At 47.3% G+C, this 11,026-nt stretch overlaps 1 long non-coding RNA gene across 5 annotated transcripts; it reads left to right on the forward strand.

Annotated features, from left to right (window-relative positions):
• The first annotated feature begins 207 nt into the window (after positions 1–207).
• LOC125542603 lies at positions 208–5,466 on the forward strand. Of its 5 annotated transcripts, none has more exons than XR_007297989.1 (6): positions 208–873; positions 1,033–1,365; positions 1,445–1,529; positions 1,624–1,780; positions 3,545–4,004; positions 4,702–5,466. It is a non-coding gene; the product is annotated as an uncharacterized LOC125542603 (long non-coding RNA). The 5 variants fall into 5 exon arrangements; XR_007297991.1 differs by lacking the exon at positions 1,445–1,529 and having other exon boundaries at positions 4,702–4,775; positions 4,870–5,462; XR_007297987.1 differs by lacking the exon at positions 1,445–1,529 and having other exon boundaries at positions 209–873; positions 4,702–5,464.
• The last annotated feature ends 5,560 nt before the right edge of the window (positions 5,467–11,026 follow it).

The following is an 11,026-nucleotide window of genomic DNA, read 5'->3' on the forward strand; positions in this document are numbered from 1 at the left end:
AGTGTACGGGTTCGGTGACCACCCCCAAGGGTTGCCATTTGTACGGATTCGGTGACCGCCCTCAAGGGTCCCTTAGTGGAATCACGGCATCTTGCATTGTGCGAGGGCGTGAGGAGATTACGGTGGCCCTAGTGGCTTCTTGGAGAGTATTGTGCCTCCACACCGCTCCAAACGGAGATTAGCATCCGCAAGGGTGTGAACTTCGGGACACATCGTCGTCTCCGCGTTCCTCGGTTATCTCTTACCCGAGCTCTTTACTTATGCACTTTACTTTGTGATATCCATATTATTTCTTGTCATATATCTTGCTATCACATAGTTGCTTATCTCGCTTAGCATAAGTTATTGGTGCACATAGATGAGCCTAGTTGTTTTAGGTTTTGTGCTTGACAAATTAACCGCTAGGTTTATTCCGTATTTGTTCAAGTCTAAATCGTAATTATTTTAAAACGCCTATTCACCCCCCTCTAGACGACATCCACGATCTTTCAACCGCCGCCGTGATTGGGTGGGGTCGTCGAGGACCATGGCGGCGGAGCAGGCCATGTCCAGGCACCGGATCGACAGGCTCTCGGCGCCAAATCTACAAGCACCGGTCGCCATCCCCATCGGTGACGCACACGTTGCCACTCCAGCACCCGCGGCAATACAAGTGGGCGCGCCCGACAGACCTCATCTCGTCAGGGGCGTCCACGTCCAAGTAGATGTAGCGGGCGAGGGGCGCGTCGTTGACGGCCATAGAGACAACGATGCCGTCTGCAGGAAGGCCGACAACGTCGCGGACGTGCAGCTCGTCCGAGCACCACCGCTCCCAGACGCCTTGGCCGCTCCATTTGAAGTGCCGGAGCATGGCGTCGTGTTGGACGACATGAGGTACATAGCGGATCTAATTAATGACTAAACTTAGCGATTATTCAAAAAAGAATGCTCATCATGATGCCATATTCATGCGTTTTGCTGCATACACATATGCTTTTCGTTGCTCCGTTGGGAGGGGAGGGGAGGGACTGAATCTGCTCTCCATTTCTTCAGACAAAATTTTCAGTGCAAGCGGGCAAATTGTATCCACCACTTAGGCAAATTTCAGGGAAATACTGGCTTGTGATTGATTCTACAATTGAACTGGACTGCAGTTGCTCTACATCGACAATTGTTGGGGCCTCCATTGTAGGGTGATTGCTCAGCCCGTGTCAACGAATCTTCAGACAAAAAGATTGCTCAGCCCGTGTCAACTGAACTGAATTGGATGGATGTTGGCTGCCGGCCGGCTGATGTAGCAGGAAAGGAAAGTTCAGGCCGAGGTTGCACATCATGCAATCCGCCGATGAAGAAGCAACGGATTTTCACTAGTACTCCTAATATTATGTAAGATTTTTGTGTCCTTTACTTTCAGTGCTAGCTGCTTCAATTGATTTACCATTGTGTTCTTTATGTTTGTTTACAGCTTCCTGTTATCCTGTAGTTCAGCCACTCTGCTTATAGACTATCGTTGTTAGTAATGTTCTTCACCCAATATTCCTGTTTACCAGGTAGTTGCCTGAACATACTACAAGCTTTTCTATAGCAGGCATGATTTGCGAGAGATGGGAAGATGTCGTTTTAAATCCCTTTCAAATTTTCCAGTGTTGGCCAATTTACAGGGTGCGGCGATGAGGGATGCACAAACAAGTTGTGGCCAGTGGGAGAGGCAAGGGGACCTGTTCACCGCTGCAAGAGGGATGTCGAAGGAACCAAAAGTGGAAGCTAGCATAGCGACACCATGTTCATTTGTCTTCAAGAGGTAAATGACATCTCTTCTTGAAGAACTGAACTATTTTCACCATCGTTTGTTTCTGTGTTATATCAGAGATTTTTTGTGATCAATAATATGTGTTTATTTAAAATCTCAATGCCACCTCCTCGCGTTCGCTATTGCAGTCAAAGGCAAAGTTGCCTAATAAGAATCATTAGTTGTCTGGTATAAGATGTAAGTTGCCTAAACGACGACCACTTGTTGCCTGTGACAAAGAGACATGTTGCTTGGGATAAAAAGCTCCCCACCAGTTAGTTTTTCTGCAGTATAAAGGCGAAGTTGGTTAAATGACAACCAGTCTTTTTTTTTTGAAAATGTCTACGAGTTGAAGAGGGTGTGTGTGGTCTGTTTTTTTTGGGAAAATCGATGATTTGAGCGCAGGGGTGGTTTGCGGCCTCGGGATGCGGGGGATGGAATCGTCAGCGATTTTGGGCCGGAAGTTTCTAAAATTTGCCCAACGCATGATAGTTAGTTGCTAGAGATGTTGGCGCAAGTTGCCCAAGATCCGCCCCTGAGAGTGTTGGGTATACTTTTTAGCCAAAACTTGCTCAACACATGATGGTTAGTTGTTAGAGATGTTGGCGCGGGTTGCCCAAGAGTTGCTCTCGGGAATGTTGGGTTCTATTTCTGCCCAAAACTTGCCGAACACATGATGGTTAGCTACTAGAGAAGTTGTCGCGAGTTGCCAGAGATCCGCTCCCAAGAGGGCTAGTTTTTTTTGGCCCAAAACTTGCCCAACGCATAATAGTTAGTCACTAGAGATGCTGGCACGAGTTGCCTAGAGATCCACTGCCGGGGGTGTTGGGTTCTATGTTTTGCCCAAGACTTGCTCAACGATATTTTTTATAATTTGAGAAACCTATGAGAAACTGAGAGGACATGATGGGGGGGGGGGGGGGGGGCTAAGGGGGGGGGGGGGGGGGGCTAAGTGCCAAAACTTGCCTAACTTATTCCGCTAGTGTGAGTTGCTCAAGGATTTTTGTAAAGTGCCTAACTATTGCGTTTGTAGTTGCCTCAAAATGATGCAAACTTGCCCTTTCGTGCAAAGTTATTACATATAGTTGCCACACATGCTCTTTCGTGTGAGTTGCTAAAGGAATGTTTGTTAACTGCCTAACTATTGCGTTTGTAGTTGCCTCAAAAATGATGCAAACTTTCCCTTTCCTGCAAAGTTATTACATATAGTTGCTACACATGCTCTTTCGTGTGCTTTGCTGAAGGAATGTTTGTTAACTGCCTAACTATTGCGTTTGTAGTTGCCTCAAAATGACGCAAACTTGCCCTTTCCTGCAAAGTTATTACATATAGTTGCTACAAATGCTCTTTCATGTGAGTTGCTGAAAGAATGTTTGTTAACTGCCTAACTATTGTCTTTGTAGTTGCCTCAAAATGATGCAAACTAAATACAGACAATTGCTACACACGGTGCGAGTTGCCCAAGGAATTTTTGTAAACTGCCTAACCATAGCCTTGTATTTGCCTCAAAATGATGCAAACTTTGCATCTCTCTTCTCACAGTCTTTTTTCAAACTACCCAAAATGATCAAACAATTTCCCCCCTTTTCCAAGCAAGTTATTGAATGAGTCAAGCAACTAACATAGGGAACACAGGCAACTGATATAACAACATCATGTTTTTTTACATTTTTACCCCCAATAGGTGGGTAAAAGCAAGTTAATTGAATGAATTAAGCAACTAACATAATGAACACAGGCAACTAATATATTTTTTTACTATTTTTTTTCTAGCAGGCCACTTTTACGTGTTGAAGGAACGATGGAAGAAGGCATGCCTTTTGTTGGGACAGATGTGTTTTTCAAGTGTCTTGGGATGTAAAAATTCACCAAAAATAAGATTTTTAAGATAGAAATATGTGTTCTATTCCAGAAACTAAAAGTAGCAGTATCAGCAAATTCATATAACTGTTTTTGCTTTTTCTTTTGTCTTATTCTTCCAGCAGTAACAAAACTACTACTGTGTGTTTTTATGATTATTTTTTACCTAGTCCTTACAATTTTTCCCTTACTATGTTTGTCTATGACTATTTTTTTGCTTCACCATGGTTTCTTGGGGAACCGAACACCATTGTAGCTTTCTTTAGAGGAGAAAAGCTACGAAGAAACATTAGTTTTTTTTGTTTCATTCAATTTTTGCAAGACCCACATACAAAAATATCAAAGCCATAGAAGGCCTAGAGAAGCTACTCTCCAGGTAATCTCCATACCATGCACTAGTAGATTACTTGCTTTACTATCTAGAGAGGAACCAATCGTGTGTGATTTTACCGATTATATGCTCATAGTTGATTAATGCCAGCATTGGAATTGCTTTGAAAACAACCCACCTAGATGTTGGTGCTTTAAAAAAAACTAAATTCTATCACCACAGCAATGTACAAACCAAATTAAAATTCATAGTTGCTTCTAGCCCTCTTTTATCACCCTTAACACATGACCACACATGAGTTTGTTTGCTCTTAACACTGTTTTTGCTCAAAACACCCCTAGAACTTGCTTCTGCTTTCTAGAGTTGCTAAATCATTGAACTGGACTTTGCTTAAAAATAGCTGTGCACAAAGCAAATTAAAATTCAGAGATGTGTTTACCCCATATTTTTTCACCCTCAACACAAGAGCACACATGCGAGTTGCTTGTTTTTACCACTTTGTTTGCTTAAAACAACCATAAAAGTTGCCGCTCCTTTCTGTTTTCCAACACACTTTTTTACTAGTCCAAAAGCAAGCCTAAACACACAACAACCAGTACTTGGAAACAAAAGAGAAACGTGAGCAGGCATTCTGTTTTTTCATCCCTTGCCGAGAGTTGCTTGTTGTCAATACATGTTTTGCTTAAAATATGCATTGTAGTTACTCACTTCCTTTTTTTGGTTATTTTCTTCTCTGCAACAGGTGTAGTGCAAAAAAAAGATACTAGTTGCCCAGGGACCAGGGAGAAAAATGAGGGAGAACAAAGGGGAGAAGAAGTGAGAAAATCACCTCATGTCTCTTCCTTCATTTGCAAATGGGTGGATACCTTTTTTCAGTATTTTAGTACATGTAACGGGGTAACAATCGCAGGAAGTCCTTCTGACTGTGGGAATGGTTTTGTGTGGGGGAGAAGAAGGGCATAAACCATGGAGGAGAGAGACAAGAGGGCGTTGGGTGCAAGGGGAGCCGAGAGAAAACACATGGGAGCTGCGGCGTGCACGCAATTGGGGGATGAGGGCCAGGTGCTTTTTTCTCTTCGATGGGTGGTCCGGGGGACACACAAGACGATGGGGTGGAAGAAGAAAGAAGAGGGAGAAGAAGAAGGGCATGGGGAGAGCTTGGGAGAGAAGAAGAAAGGAGGGAGGGGGCACTGCTTTTGGTGAAGCGCGTGAAGGGAGGGAGAGAAGCTGGGTGGACGGAGGGACCTGGGAGACGGTGAACCCTTTCCTTTCCAAATCTGGACTGAGGGGGGACCAAAACATACCTAATATGGGAGGCTGCCAGGGGGCACTAACGGGCACACGTTTGCCTGCTAGACACGTCCAATATCTTAATAGTGGTTTCTAGTGTATAGTAGATGAACATTTTCATAGAAATTATAGGGCATGGCAAATTTGACTTGCAAGTTGGTCTCTGTAATAAGTTGAAACCATGTGCATTCTTGTATTCAAATTACACTATTAGGAAAAGGCCTGCTAGTGGCTCACCTGTTTTGGCTACTAATGGCGCACTACAGGTGCGCCACTAGCATCACGCCATTAGAATTTTTTACTAATGGCAGGGGGCAATATTTACCCATGTGCTCTGGCTTACTAATGGCGCACTAGTTGATGATGCGTCACTAGTTTGCTTTTTGCAGTGCGCCACTAAAGTGCTGAGTGGTGCGCCACTAGTATGAATATTAGGGATTTTTTTTCTTTTCTGATATTTGCACAGGTTACAAAATATATTACTAGACAGAATATAGACAGCACCACACAGCAACAGCAGATTCATCGAATACAATAGAAGATTAGTCTCTGAATACAATTCATCGTATTAGTCTCCGAATTCAAAAGACCGAACAAAGATAGAACATTACATGTCTCGAGACCGCGAGTAGCGAGTTTGTCTTCACATTACAAGTTGATATCGATCATCTAAACTACCATCACATAGAAGAGAGCTGCGGTCATCACGATGAGCATCATCGCGATGAAACTGGTCTTCATCCGGTTCCTCCTCCGCTCCCTGCTCTCTCCCGCTAGATAGCGCGTGTATCTAGATTCCGCCTCCGCCCTAGTGGTGTACCATTTGTAACTGTTACCGCTGAAACGGTGAACCTGTCTCCGACACTCCTCCCAGTCGTCGTAGACTCCGGGAACCTTACCCTTGTACACGACATACGACGACATCTCTATGCACTAGCCAAACAAAGCGTTAGTAGCAATTCACAGACAATACATAAGCAATATATAAGTATGCAACAAAAGGATCGAAAGAGAAAAGCAAGACATTAATAGCACGATTCATGGTCCTACTAATAAATAGCATCGATCACATCTAAGTTGAACGACTGTCCAAACCAAAGAGACATACAAGTTCATTAAAGTTTAATTACAACATAGCTAATCGATATTTCAGAACTACACATAGCATCACTATATTCGACTCGGCTCAGGGACCGGAGGGTGGATGAAGCTGCCGTCTCTCGTGATGGTCATGAAATCGCGGGAGTTGTCAGCCTGCATTTGTAGCGTTGTGTCTATATCACTGTTGGACGGTTCATATCTGAGGTAGAACTGCCCCGAGGTACGAAGGACATCTTGATGGATGATTTCCGCAAACTCCGACTGGATGCGAAAGAATTCTTGTCTAATGTCGACGTCCTGGATTGCCGAAAAGCTTGCGGCCCAATCTTTGAGATTATTTGGTAGCAGAAGGTGATTATGGTCCCGTACGATCGCCCGCATGTGATGGAGGGCGTAGTAGGCATCCTTCTGACCACCAGGCGGCTGCTTGACGTAGGGGAACGTCGTATTATGGGTGAACACGTGCTTGTCGTACGTACGAATTGGCCTGGTGAAGGTGCCTCCAGATCTGGCGTAGCCGGGGAGAACATCATCATCAAGAACTTTCTTGATATTTGTGTAGTATTTCTTCGACTGACGGTCCGAGTCAAAATACGTGGCCATGGAATATTTCGGGCTTAAGAGGATGAGTGTGCAATGTGTGTCACTGCACAAAACACGGAATGTTAGAAAAAAAAGAACGATCGAAATCTAAGAAATCATATGTTACGGGGCGGTGAGGGGATGACTTACTCGGGAAAGTAAGACACGAGGAAGTTATCCTTATCTGGGTTTGCCAAAATGACGCCTTCGAGGTATGAACTCGCGACTTGCCAGTCCCCAGCATTGCCCAAGATCTTAGCACGCATGTAGAAGGGGTCGGCTATCACGATGTCCGGGGTCTTGTCTCTAATGATCTGCATCTCCATACTCAGCGAAAATAGCCGAACGAAGGTGTAGTGCAGCGGATGAAGGTTAAACATAGCGAAGATGTCATCAAACCACAGGATGATCGTACCCCCGATGGCGTTATCCACAAAGCCCTTGCCCTCTGGCACCTTGGCCACGAAAACCGGGTATGCCACATCATTCTTGGAGATACGCCGCTTCTCCAAAGAAAGAATACTGTCATGCAGACTCCGCATAGCACCGGTTGCAGCATTGAGCAGATTAGTCGGTAGCATCGACCTACCCGCCACATGCACCCTCCTCAAGATATCCTTAGGTGAAGGTGGACCGTCCTGAGCACGGATCGTACTCGGTGCCGGCTGGCTCGCACCCTTGTTACTCTTTCTATTCCGTCCCTTCTTCTTCTGCTGTAATGGGATCGAGTTCTGCTCACAGACCGCCTTCTTGAGTGTGTTGGGGCTGATAATATTTCGCACCTCGGCTATCTGAGACTCGGTGAAGGCGACAGCTGGAGGCGTCTCCTGAGAACTGAACGCCACATGACGCCTGTTGCAATTGGGTTTCTCCGCGGTACCAGCTAGATCGCGGTCGTCTTTTTCAGGGTTGGGTTCTTGAGAAGGAGGCCCGAAGAATTCGTCACCGTACCCATGTTCGGCAATGTACTTATCGACGTTGGTAAATGTACCGTTGTCGTCCGGATCTTGTGCCATATGCATGTTCGGATCCTGTGCCATAGGGATGTCCGGCATGTCCGGTAGCGTTGCGGCGATCTTGCCATGGCTTGGCACCGGCACGACTGGCGGTGTTGTCTGTGAGGTGGTGTCCCCCGCCCCCAAATGAATCTGGCTCTTCGGACAAAGCAGGGGCCAGCTTACGCAGGCGCTGAGGGTCATCACATCATCTTCGTCGGCCCCAGCTGGTCGAATCGGAGGTAACAACTCGTTGCAGCCTGGCAGCACCCAAACCAATTCAACCCTATACACGGTGGGTGGCATCGGATTACCATGGAACACGGGGTTGCCCGGTTGAACGATTCTGCCCTTGGCGACATCGATCAACTCGTCGCCCACGAAGTGCAGGAGAGTGCATGGAATGTCGGCGGCGCCCTGCGAAAACATGTAGTGCGTCAGGGATGCCCAATCAAAGGCAAGGAGATGAAGTCATCGGCCGAGAGGCTTAGTTACCGTGATGGCGTTGAGCTCGGCTAATGTCGAGGCACCGCCAACAGCGGGCGTGCAACTGACGGAGGGGCCGCTTGCTGCCGAGGTGCCGGTCGGCGTACACCCGGGTGCATTAAGCTCCAATGCCCGTGCCGGCGTCGGAGACACCAATACCGCCTCCGCTAGAGACACCAATGGCGCCACCTGCGCGTTGTGCGAGTTGCTGGTCGTGAAGCTGGGAACCGGGGGCGGCCCCTGTTGGCCGCCCGCAATCCACGCCCGCAGCCCCTCAACCAAGGTAGGCACAATGGCGGTGAGCGTCGTTCCAAGTTGTTGTTGCACTTGCTCTTGGAAAATCTTCGGAATCTGCGCCACTTGTGCCTTGAGTTCTTGAACCTCGCGCGACTGGCTTTCTGAGCTGGCCTTTCTCTCCTTTCGCCCACCAGCGTTATAGTATGACGACCATTTTGTGGACAAGCCTTTGCCAGCCACACGACCAGCTGACGACGGCTTACTGAGCTTATCCTTATTTTTCATTACGTTTAACGCCCTATTTAGAGTGTTGTCCCAAGGGGAGCTCTGAGACGACCCCGCGCTACTGCTTTCAGTCTCCTGCGGAAGGAATGTGAACCATTTAGAAATTTGGCTTCATTAATTAGAATGCAACCATATGGAGTTAATTATGCGGGGGTGTATTCCTTACCAGAACATGCTCAAGCGCCCTGGTCTTCGGATCCATGGTAAGCTCCTTTGTTACCGGGTCCTCCTTGTACCGGGCCCTGACATAGTTCCTGGTCTTCTTGTCATGGTATTTCTCGAAGCGGGGCGGTAGGCCTTGCTCGGCACGCTCCGCGTCCTCCCACTAGTGCAGAACCGGGCAATAGCACCGGTTCGTAAGGCCCTTTACACTAGTGCAGAACCGGGCAATAGCACCGGTTCGTAAGGCCCTTTAGTGCCGGTTTGGTAACCGACGCTAAAATGTAGGCACTAAAGGTCCCCCCCCTTTAGTACCGGTTCAGCACGAACCGGTGCTAAAGGGCAACCACGTGGCACGAGCCAGCTTCGGGGGCAGGGAGCCCTTTAGTACCGGTTGGTGTCACCAACCGGTATTAAAATGTTGGTGGGGGTTTTGGGTTTATAATTTCTTTTTCATTTCATTTTGTGTTTTCCATTTAATTCTTTTTCGTTTGCTGGTATTTTACGATACTACATATTGTACACGTTATGCATATATATAAATAGAATTTCTAGTACAACCGATCATAATATATATATATATCATCGAATGTCTCACAATCATCATTAATTAATTCACACATATATACACACATGTATATATATATATATACACACACACAATTTCTCCTAATTGGTGCCTTTGGAGCCAGTGGCATTAGCCTAGCTAATTGGTGCCTTCGGAGCACGATAACAATTGGAAGTGATTCATGGGGGCGGTAGCGGGTAATAGTATTCTCCTTTGGGATCTATGATCTTGACATTCACCATGAGGGACTCTCGATTGGAAATCTTGGTAATGTCCATGTACCATTGATGCAATGCATACATTCTCGTTGGGAGCTTATTGACCTCCTCTGGCTCGACCAAAGATTGGCCCCGGGCATATTTCCGTTTTATTTCCTCCCCTCTAGTCAGAGACATGGGCTCGATATCGAGGAGTTGTCCAACAGTGATCTTGAGGGTTTCAGCCTGCGCAATATGCTCCTCGGTTATTACCACATCGCCCAGCCCGGGAACGTTAACGGTTTGCCCACAATAATATTGGGCGCGCCTACTGTCATGTGTTGTTGGCACAACAAGCGAGGAGATTGATTGCGCCACCTGTTCTCCCAACTGGGGAACGGTTTTACCGCATTTTTTGCCAGCTGATTTGCTCGAGCTCGAGCTCGCCTCTTTCTGTAGACGTGCTCGATTTAACTTCCTGAGGTGGCGCTCATAGTCTGTGTCAACAGGCTTGGGAGCTGGTGGTCTAGCCATACGAATGAAGTGGTCAATCTTTCACAGGCACTTTCTCCCTTGGCGGCGGTGGCGGTTTCGGTGCAAAATGGGCTTCCACCTCGGCCTTCGATATGGCTACGTTTTCCTCCTCGGACTTGTCATAAGGCCTCTGCGGAAGAGGCGCGAGGCTTGGACCATATTGAAATCGCTTGCCTCCGCCTGTACCTGCAGTACTACCTCGACTTGTACCGCTGCGCGCCATAGCTGAGGCGGCTCTCTTCCGTGATTGCTGAGGCGGCGAAGACGGCTGATGTGGCTGAGTTGGAGGAGGAGGAGTGGCCTGAAGCTGTGCCGAACTTGGAGGAGGAGTGGCCTGAAGCTGTGCCGGACTTGGCGGAGGAGTGGCCTGACGCATTCCCGGACTTGGAGGAGGAGTGGCCTGAAGCTGTGCCGGACTTGGAGGAGGAGTGGCCTGACGCGTTGGTAGACTTGGAGGAGCGGGAGTCTGCTGACTCGGTGGCGGACTGCGACGATGAGTCGGATGACGCGGTGTCGGTGGCCTTCAAAAGATGATGCAATCCTTTCTCCATAGGATGATACGATGGTTGGCCTCTCCTAATGTGTGCTCATCGTCACCTCCAGGAATGTCAAGCTCTAGCCCCGAATATTGGT

This window comes from Triticum urartu, chromosome 3 (genome assembly GCF_003073215.2).
Source record: "Triticum urartu cultivar G1812 chromosome 3, Tu2.1, whole genome shotgun sequence".
Lineage (NCBI taxonomy): Eukaryota > Viridiplantae > Streptophyta > Magnoliopsida > Poales > Poaceae > Triticum > Triticum urartu.